Source organism: Bidens hawaiensis, unplaced genomic scaffold (assembly GCF_021521415.1).
Source record: "Bidens hawaiensis isolate Kalapana, Puna unplaced genomic scaffold, B.hawaiensis_p1.1 tig00003378_1, whole genome shotgun sequence".
Taxonomy (NCBI): Eukaryota; Viridiplantae; Streptophyta; class Magnoliopsida; order Asterales; family Asteraceae; genus Bidens; species Bidens hawaiensis.
In genome coordinates this window covers 1,867,227-1,878,928 of record NW_027491188.1, presented here as the reverse complement: position 1 = coordinate 1,878,928, position 11,702 = coordinate 1,867,227, and the positions used below count along the sequence as shown (strand labels likewise).

At 32.0% G+C, this 11,702-nt stretch overlaps 1 pseudogene; it reads right to left on the bottom strand.

Moving 5' to 3' along the window:
* Positions 1-10,854: 10,854 nt before the first annotated feature.
* LOC143623318 (17.9 kDa class II heat shock protein pseudogene) lies at positions 10,855-11,349 on the bottom strand (annotated as a pseudogene).
* Positions 11,350-11,702: the final 353 nt, after the last annotated feature.

The window sequence follows — 11,702 nt, the reverse complement described above, 5'->3', positions numbered from 1 at the left end:
TATTACTGTTCATTCATGACCGACTTCGAAAGTGACTCATTTCTGATTGTTTTTGTTTCTAGAAATCTGATAAAACATCTCATAGTTACGACGGTAAAAAATGAACGCTATCTATGTCCCATTCATCTGGTTGGTTGGCTATTCCTGTTGACCCTATTGGCCCTAATATCCCTGTCTCCTATTGGCTTCCATTTATTACGATGTCCGAGTTGCTCGTTATCTGTAACTGTCGATCCTTCAATCATTTGAACATTTCTCATACTATGCTAATATTCTATTTTTGGTTTCATTGTTGATGTTTCTATTGAATTCAAGTTCATTGGATGATAATGGACATAATCAAAAGAAAAAGGGAAAAAGTGGAAAAAGGGGATATGAAGGCTAAGAAGAGGAAAGAAAAAATTGTTTTTTTTTCAGTTTTTTGGGTATCTGTTTCACAATCCGAACAGATATCCGAAGTTCGGGCACGGATTCGTATAGTGAAATCCACTATCCAAAATGTTCAAATAGCCGAAACTCCGGATATCCGATTTTGAACAGCCCTACCCATTTCTATAATTACACTAAAAATTACTAAATTTCTCTCTCCTTTTCAATTAAATAATACTTTTTATATCTTTATTATTTTTCTCTCTCATCTACTCATAACCAATTCAACAAATATTAAAAAATAAATGAAAGAAAACAAAGTCTCTCTAAATTTATAAAAATCACTATATATTTCTCTCTCTGCCCTTTAAAAATTTAGTTGTATTATACATATATATATATATATAGGGTTTGGATCAAATACAAACTAAATTTTCATACTAAACGTGCAAATCAAAGGAAACTTAGAAATCCCCAATAACACTAATCCCCAACCACAGATCCAATCTCCATCTTCTTCATCATCCACCACCAAACCACCAAACTTCGATCACTTCGCGGCCAACCTCCGCCACCTTCAACCAAGGCTCCACTACTTCACCGCTGGCACCAAGCTCAACTTCCGTATCTGCAACAGCGACAAATATTCCGACGAGACTTTAACTCCGGTAGCGGAATCGCCGTCGTTTTCCGCTACAACATACTCGCTCTAGTCGGCGGCGGCGGCGGACTACCACTAGAGCCGATGTGTCTTTCCGATTGGAAATTAAATCCGTACGTCTCCGGCGAGACCGGATTATTGTGATAATATTAGAGAATATATATGTTTACAATTTCGCCAATTTAAAGCTTTTTATGGCATATTGAAACAAGAAAGTGTGTGATTTGGCAGTCGATTTGTAGTTACAGGGGTAGGTTTGAAGCAGGCAATTTGAGAAAGAAAAAGAAACAGATTCAATAATCACTCGACTAATAAAATAATTATTTTAGTTGAAACTAGTAAAGTAATAAAATTACTCTATATAGTTTACAAATAGAGTAATAAAATTACTCTATTTGTAAAATATAATTACTCTATTTGTAAACTGAATAGAGTAATTAAATTACACTACAGACATGATTTTCACGTATTTACAAAAATGCCACTGCCTCCAATTTTCATCTAGTTCGTACGTTTCGCACATTTTTTTATTTGTATGTTATCTTTACCCTATATATATATATATATATATATATATATATATATATATATATGGTTAGGTTAGAATAAAAACCCATTTGAGTTGTGAAAACTCTAGAAACTCATTCTCAACCACATGTTTTTAATTAAAGATTAAATTTTGTGATCTATAATTAAAACTAATAAAAAATATAAAAGTTTATTTACATTTTCTCTCTCCTGAAAACATATATAAAAATTATTAAAAAAATGTTAAAAAAATAGCAAAACATTTTTTTTTTATGTTTTTTATGTTTTGTATTAAATGTAACAACATATATTACATGTAACAAAAAAAACGATGTTACATAGGGTTTTCACGGGTTTTCTCACTTAAAAGGGTTTTCAAACTATACTTCTCCGATGTATATATAAAAGAAAAAAAACCGATTCTACTAAAGCTTATATTGACTCTACAAAGAAAGTCGTACACAGAAATGAATGGATACCAACAACCCTGTGGTAGCAACAGATTCTACTAAAGCTTATATTGACTCTACAAAGAAAGTCGTACACAGAAATGAACTTTAGTCAAAAGTCATAAACTTTTTCGTCACATAAATGAACTTATCTTTGAAATCTAGAAATGTAAACTATATCACCCCAGCATGCATCATGTGTTACGGTTTATTCGAGACAACCGTCAATCTCCCAAAAACACAAGAGAATAAGAGAAAAGAGACCCAAAATAATAATTCTTTCTTATTATTATTCTTAAACGAGATTACAATATAGGAAACAAAAACATAAAAATAGGAAAAGATAAACAATAAGGAAACATAATTTGACTATAATAAGAAAACTAAATAAAAGATAAAGTTAAATAATAATAATAATAAACTTATTCATATAATAGGATCGTATCAATTCCCGATCCCTTGAAAGCGTCCTTGTCCTCAAGGACGGAATGTCGTTGTCATGGCGGTCGCCACTCGAGTCGTACAATGACAAGTGGGGCAGTCTCAACGTAGCACCACGGTGGCCACCATTCGAGTCTTCTGGTGTTATTTGGGCCAATGTCAACGGACGACCACAAGAGGCGCAACACCAGTTGCCTTGTTGCACCTTTTAACGATGTCGGCGCCAATGAGCTAATTGTATTTTTGTAAATTTGACTGGCATCTTTATTAATCATCAAATTACCACTTTGTTGCTTATATTTACCAGTTGCATGCTCACCTAAGGTCACATCCCCCAATCCTTGAGTAACTTCCTCATTAACAATGGTTTCATGATCAGACTTGACAATTGCACTAACGGAACTAGCGTGGAATTGAGTAAGCATTGCTGTGGTGAAATCATCCCAGATGAGGAATTCTGAACTCCGAAGCTAACCATTGAACCACCAGAATGGTTCATCATCGAAGGATTCAACAACACAGGGAAACCGCTCGTCGCCATTGATAGCGTAAAAGAGAAAACATCGTTCGGCTTGAGAGATCCATAGAGCAGGATTAGATTCAGTAAAAAGAGGTAATCGTGGATGCTCCCACAAGAGTTCTTCCAAAGCCATCTAGGCTAAGGCTCAATGAAAGCACCAATTGTTACGGTTTATTCGAGACAACCGTCAATCTCCCAAGAACACAAGAGAAGAAGAGAAAAGAGACCCAAAATAATAATTCTTTCTTATTATTATTTTTAAACGAGATTACAATATATAGGAAACAAAAAAAATAAAAATAGGAAAAGATAAACAATAAGAAAACATAATTTGACTATAATAAGAAAACTAAACAAAAGATAAACTTAAATAATAATAATAATAATAAACTTATTCATATAATAGGATCGTATCATCATGCCATCATGTATAAGCTAACCAACCGTACACAGGGAAAGCACGTATTCGTTACTCTGCATTAAGCCGCCTTATGTTAGTGTCCTCATCTAAGGTTTGAAAATCTTAACCTGTTCAAACACTATCCATAAAAGTTAGATGTCAGATCATATCTAAGTCTAAAATGCATGAAAGGGTAGGTAAGGAGAAAACAAATAACATAGATCAGAATTACACAATTATCCTCCAAGGCATAACATAGAAACAGATACAAGAGCATCTCTCTCAAGACGTAACACAAAAACCTTTTTACCAATATTAAGCTTGGAGGAAACCTTTGTAATTTAAGACATGCATTCCCAAACAGACAGAGATGCCTATTTTCAAGCCTAGAGATCTACTCAAATATATTCTAATAATTTGCTTATATCAGGGGAAGGGGCACATTCAAGGGTAAGCTTCATGGGTTCTAAACCACAAAGCAAACCACCCCCAACGCATATGGGTAGATTGCCAAATCGTAATTTATGACAAACATTTGCCATGAAGAATCTATGAATGTTGGAAAACATAAATGTGTAATTAATTATTATTGTTACATATAAATACCAATAACTCTTCATCATTTTATTCACTCAAATCTTCCGTCATTTTTATTCACTCAAACCTCCATCATTTTTATTCATTTAAACCCTCAATGCCTAATTTCCTTAACAATGATATAGGAATTTCGTACCGCTAAACTATTCTCATTTTTCAAACGACAGTAGCATACAATTTTTCAAAGATCTCATAGAGTAAACCGAAGATGAAGACACGGCAACATTATCATCGAACGATATAATTGGCCAAAATATCATTTAGTTTAAATTTTTGTATTTTGATTTTTTTTATCTGAGTTGTCGTATTTTATTTTTCCGGTTTTCAGTTATGTTATATTTTTAATTTTAATGAAATTTTAATCTTAATTATGTTTAATTGTTTTATTTATTTTAGATTATAAAAAACAAAAAACACAAAATGTTCTAGTGTACTTGTGGGCAGGTGCCACCGGTGATTTTATGGTATGTGGGTAAATGAGGGTAGAAATGAGATGGTAGTGCGGGATTGACCGGTACATGGTTACTACCCATGAGTACCCCTTCCCCTCTAAAATGAAGACCAACAAAATAACGAACTAAGGTAGTATTTGTTATGGAGGAATGAAAGGTGGAATGTAATAGGTCATTCCAAAGGAAGGAAAAAAAAGTATGTTTGGTTACCATACATGAATGGAATGGATCATTCCACATGAAATGAAACTCCTTCCATATTTAGGATTTTCATTCTTTTGAGTATAGGTATTTTTTTTTCCATTTCTTCAAGGAATGAAAAAGTCAAAAAGTCAACAATCATTATTACTATTATAAAATTATAATTATATAATAATTATTATTATTCTTTTCCAATTATAGTTATTATATTATTATTATATAATTATCATTATTGTTTTGTATATTATAATACTAGATGTGAAAATATGTGGAATATTTCTATGAAAAGATAAAAAAATAGAACAGGCTAGACGTAAATCAATAGAAATAAGAAGAGCCGATAATATAGAAATACTGAATCGTAAATAGAGTTCAGGTTCTAATTTCATAGATAATATAGATGGGATTGTCTATAATGTTAGACAAATGAAAGATTTTCTCAAGATCCTTATTCATCTACTTGATATTTTGAAAATGGGTTGGTTGAACTTAAAAACTATTATTATATTAGAACTATTACTACATTATCAATATATTTTTTTTTTAAATTTGATGAGTTAACATTTCACAATGCATATACGGTTTAACGATCTCGTTGTAACACTAGAGTCCTAAAAATAGTTATTATGAATATTCATTTATTATTAATATTATTTATTTTTATTTTATTTTTATTTATTTTTTATTATTATTACTAATAAAAATATTAGTAATAATAAAATGATTAATCATTTCATTCTTACATGGTAACTAAACATGACAATGGAATGGTAATGATCAATTTCATTCCTTTGTCCATTCCATTACCACATCCATTTCATTCCCTCATCTATTCCATTACCCCAGTACCAAACATACCCTAATACTCATTATAAATTAACTAACCAAACAAGTCAGCATGCGTGTATGATGAAGTAGTTATTTTGCTTTTAAACCATGGGAGTCTAGTCTGGCGTGAAACCATCTTTATAAGGATTTCTCAGACATGATTTCAAATTTCAGACATACGGGGTTTGAGAGCATTCATAACCCATTCCTTACCATTTATCCGTATATATTATATAATTATACTAAAAATCACTATTTTTATCTCATGTTTAATTAAATAATATTTTTTATACCTTTATCATTATCTGTTATTCTTTCTTCACTCACAACCACTTTTAGAAAATATTAAAAAGTTAAATGGTATGAACAGTGAAACCTCAAATTTAACTTTCTCATATAACATTTTCCCCCTCCTCTACTCAAAACCACTCATAATCACACCATATAATTTACAAATCTCTCTCACATAATGTTAAGGAACATGCTGAGAATGCTCTAAGTAAACTTTATAGTACCTTTGTTACACTATCACACTCATCTAGATCATTAATAGTAATTATAGTAGCACACAAACCATAACTATTATACTTGCACATGAACCAAAGATAAAAAAAAAAAAACAAAAAACAAACCAATATCTTGCCAGTCCACCACTAAAAGCTTTTGAATAGAAACAAAGTGCAAACCTGAAATCCAATAGTTCTTTCTTTCATGGACAAGTTGTCATACTGTAAACAGGAACAAGGCAAGTTACAATATTGAACCTTGTGTGTATTATATGAAGACGTACTAAGACTAGTAAAAACAACAAATCTTATAGTTAAAAACATAGAAGTGAACCTATCTTTGTAATCTAGGAATGCAAACAATATCGCCCCTGCATTATGTATAAGCCAGCAAACCATATACAGGAGAACTACATATGTATTTAAGCTACCTAATGTTAGTGCTTCTCATCATTGTTTGAGAATCTCAACCGGTTCAAATGCTATCCATAAAAGATTGAAGCAGATCATATTTATGCTAAAAATACAACAAAGAATAATAAACAGAAGACAGAACAGTAAGAAAACATAGAATTCAGATCATATTTATGTCTAAAATTATCAGCCAAATCATCTCCAAACAGGCGGTACGAGTAAAATATCGGTTTTTAAAACATTGCTTTTAAGGTTTTTTGGTAGGTATTCGTAGTTGGCCCTTTTTAACATGCTTTTCAGATATACCAAAATTGGAATAAGATGTTATGTGCTATGTGGTCAAGTAATGATCGATACTGTTGTAGATAGAAGCAAGCAGTGTTTTAAAAATCAGTACGTACCAGCCGGTTGAACCGATTATACCGGATTTTCGTAAGGCCATCGGTATTTAGAGTCCTGTATTTTTGAGTGGTTTTCTAGAATATCGTGCCGTCGGTTTTTTTTTAAATACCGGTTTAAACCGGTAACAGGTTTTAAATCCAAAAGATTTTTTATATTGCGGCCCATATTTTTGAAAAATGACTTTTAGCATAGCGGCTAAAATTAAAACGAGTAAACACAGTAAACAACGATTCGTTAATCAACTTAATTTGTGTAATACAAATCCAATGTTGGTTTGTTTACATCTTTTGTAATTGAATAATTTCATTTACAAAATAGTGAACATAATTTCATCTTTTGCCATTGTTCATGTGTGATATTTTGTGCAAGTGTGATGTTTATTAATGTACTTTTGGGTTAATTTTTGAGTTGAAATTGTATTTATATTGAATTACAAGGTAAATTATTCAACCCGGTTGAACCCCGGTATATTCCGGTTCAACCAGTTGTACAACTTTTGATATTCCGGTTACGAGTAAAATACAAAACGTTGGATGCAAGTATACTATTAAGGAATAAATCAGCTTAAAGAACTGGTTTATGTTGTGATACACCTAGTTTGTAATCGGAGTTAGAATAATATAATATAATGTAAATTAGTTTGTTAATATTTCTTTATAAACAATTTGGGTGATACCAGAGATGTCTGTTGCATTTCCGTTTTACGCTTCCGTTGCTGCTAGTCGGGATGTGACAAAATGCAAGACACATGCCAATTCCCCAAGTATTTTAAAACATCTATAACTTTTTCATACGAAATTTTTGGTAAAAAAAAAGTTCACCATAATAACAAGTGTTTTTTTTATATTTAATATGAATACCATATTGTTGTAAAAAATAAAAAAATAATAAAATAGTGGGTTTTTATGCATAGTGTTATTAGTTTGTCATTATGTTTTTTTTAATTGAGTTTTCTATATTGTGTTATAGGTTATGATTATTATATTTTACAATCATTATACATAGTAAAATTTAATTTAAAATAAAAGGTATGTCATTGTGTATTTATGTTCACTATTTTGTCTATTTTGATTGAAAGGAAGCAGAGATCTAAAGATCTAAAGTGTGTAGTGAGGGATCTTTATATTCTAGATAGCTAGTCTTTACTTCATGAGAGAAGGTTCTCGACGAACCGGGTTCCGACCGAATAGAGCATGGAGCCAAGGAGTTCAGTCGAACAATGTAACGAGTCTAAGGGCGCTTGAAAGAAATGGATGGACAAAGGAAAATGAAATATGAAAAAAAGTTGAAGATCGAACTTAAACTAAATATATGAACTGAGTGCCATTTGATGAGTAACTGAGAACAAATAAGAGGGATATGGAAATAATGAAGTAATGAAATGAAAGAGGAAGTCATTGCGTATCGTTATACTCATCATTATGGTTTAGTAATTGTGTACTACGTTCATTATGTATTATGTTTAGGTCATTGTGTATTATGTAATTACCATTGTATTTTACGTTTCAAATCATTTTCTATTATGTATTCACCATTGTGTGTTTATATTTTATGTTGTTGTGTAATATACATTAATCATTGTGTTTTATACTTTTATGTATTAGATATAGTTGTTATTTTATCATTATAACATATTAGAATAATACAATGGTGTTACTTTACTATTACAATTTTCATATTTCATCATGTAAAAAAAAACACCATGATAAGCATAAACACACAATTATGAACATAAGATACAATGACAAACAGAAAGACACAATAATATAATTTTTTTTTATTTTTATAAAATAAAGTCATACTCATATTAAAGATAAAAACACAATGATAAGCATAAACACCATGATAAGCATAAACACACAATGATGAACATAAGACACAATGACAAATAGAAAGACACAATAATCATCATCATCATCATCGTACTCAGTATATCCCACCAATAGCAAAGCTATGGTAGGGTCTGAGGAGGGTAAGATGTAGGCAGCCTTACCTCTACCCCATAGGGATAGAGAGGCTGCTTCCGGTGAGACCCCCGGCTCGATAGTAGTTTTGCATCAAGCCTTGGACATAAGGCACATAGCACTCAATCATCGGGACACCGGCTGACCGGTGCATGTACCCTTATCTTTCAGCTATCAACGCCACTACATGATGCCTGATTAACCGTCCGTCACTTTTAACGTTATTTTCACGAGATTAGTAAAATAACGTCAAAATTAGTGCAATTTCACTTTTGCCCACCCGAGGGTTCACACATATATACATCATATGTGCGCACCGCAAGCAGGGCTAAAAGACACGCTTTTAAAGATAAAAATAAAGTCATACTCATATTAAAGATAAAATAAAGTCATACTCATATTAAAGATAAAAACACGCTTTTTTATATGGTGAACTTTTAAAAAGAAAATATTGAACGAAAAGTTTTAGACATTTAAAATGATGGGGGAATTGACATGTGTTTTGCATGTGATTAGAGAAAATATGTGTTTTTCCTTTTATGTCCTTCCTCCTTTGGTCCATACTTGACACATGACAATAAATTATCGCTTCTTACCGTTCTCATTTTGTTACACTTTGTAAAATAACTCAACCCACATTTTGTAATGTGGTTTTTTTTCAAAATTTTTGAATGAAAACAGATAAACTTACTCTACTGAACAAAAAGATCATGGGTTCAACTTCTACAATTTGCGTTCTCTTTTATATACAATTAGCGTTCTCTTTTATATAGAAAAAACTTCCATTTGTGTTCTATATGAGTAATTTTAGTAAGATGTTTATTATTATTATTTGTTTGTAGTGCGCTTTAAAGGCAACCTTATAGGTAACTATCAAATTACATAATTGAGAACGCGATTTTAGAGGCTCGTTTAACAAAGGTCTAACATTATGTCTTCTATAACAAAACTGGAATCAAGTCCGTCCCCGACAACCTCTTAAAATTTTGAAGTTTGGGACGAGTAAAAAACGAGCCTCTAAAATCGTTTAACAAAGGTCTAACATTATGTCTTCTATAACAAAACTGGAATCAAGTCCGTCCCCGACAACCTCTTAAAATTTTGGAGTTTGGGACGAGTAAAAAACGAGCCTCTAAAATCGCGTTCTCAGTTATGTAATAGATAATTTGATAGTTACCAATAAGGTTGCCTTTAAAGCGCACTACAAACAAATAATAATAAGCATCTTACTAAAATTACTTACGTAGAACAGAAATTAAAGTTTTTTATAATTACTTACGTAGAACAGAAATAAAAGTTTTTTCTATATAAAAGAGAACGCTAATTGTAGAAATTGAACCCATGATATTTGATTTCATAGCCTAACACAAAGGTCATCTGGTATGTTTTTGGGTTAAAACAAAAATATAATATATATATAAACTCTAAATTTTAAATTCTAAATTTTAAATTTAATAATTATGTTTTTGGGTTAAAACAAAAATATAATATATATATAAACTCCAAATTTTAAATTCTAAATTTTAAATTTAATAATTATGGTCCTCTTGAGCCGGGGCTGACTGGAATGTTCTTATCGGAATCGGATAGTCTTGCTAAATGAAGGATCCTAATATTCATAGATCTCTTTTTAACTTATTGTTTTGAATGATTGATTTATAAGAACAACTTATGCTTAAGAAAATAAGTTATTTTTTTTATTATTATTATTTTCTCCTAATTTTTTAGGACTTTAATAACTCCTTATCTTTTATGGCTTCACTGGTGTAATTTCTTGTGGTGTAATTTCCCAATTCTCAATATAAATTGTTCACTGATAATTATGTACATTGATTTGTTCAAGAAATTATCTACTCCATCCGACTATAGTTTGGGGTTCGGATCACGGGCAACCCATTATCATTATCATATTGTTAATGTTTCATGTTTTAATAAAAGTTGCCATAAACATGTTCATATACCGTTCAAATCAAAACCATGGATTTAAAGTCTAACCCCAAATATCCAGAAATCAGATTTGATTATGATATCAAACAGCGCAAAACAACAAAACCAAAGATCACCTTACATTACATACGCTCACTCATTACTCATAACACTCAATTATTCATATGGCCATTCATATTTTTTTCTTCAAGCAACCTGCACCTGGATCGTCTTGGGCTTCTTCGGCTCAGGCGGCGGCAGCTTCTCCACGGTCACCGTCAGCACACCGTCCTGACAAACCGCGGATATCTTATCCGTATTCGCATTTTCAGGCAAAGAGAACTTTCTCATGAACTTGCCGATCCTCCTCTCCATCCTGACATATTTGACTCCCTCCTCATCCTCCTGCTCATGCTCCCTATCTCCGCTTATCACCAACACGTTCTCCTCTTCCACCTGCACCTTGATATCTCCGCTCTTTAGCCCCGGCATGTCCACGATGAACACGTACGACTTCGGGTACTCCTTCACGTCCGCTGGGGTTGCCGCCATGGCTCTTGCGTCGCGGACGTAAGCGCGGGTAGGCCCGGAGTTGTTAGACTTGGCGGTGGTGGCTTCGAGGATGTGGTGGAGGTTGCGGAGGAGTGGGGAGTCGAAGCCCATCAAACTGATGTCCATTTTTGGTTATTGATCTGTTAAAAAAAATGCAAATTGGAATTGATTTTTTGAGATTGATTACAAGATGATGGAATGAGATTGTTGATGGTGGATTTATAGTGGAATGGAAAATAAGAAGTGGCTTCAGGAAGGAACGGGAAGTGGGAAGAGGAAGCGAGGAGGTTCTAGGATCTTCTTTTGAAATCAAGAAAGTATTTGAATGTTTTGACTTTTCTAGGACTCTTTAACATAATTATAAAAATAATTGTATAATATATTTTAAGTTTTATGATACCATTTATATAGCTATTTTTAAAATTAAGAAACCCACAATTTATATATCTTAAAAGGAAAATGAATATTATGAGAATTTAACTTAACTACGGT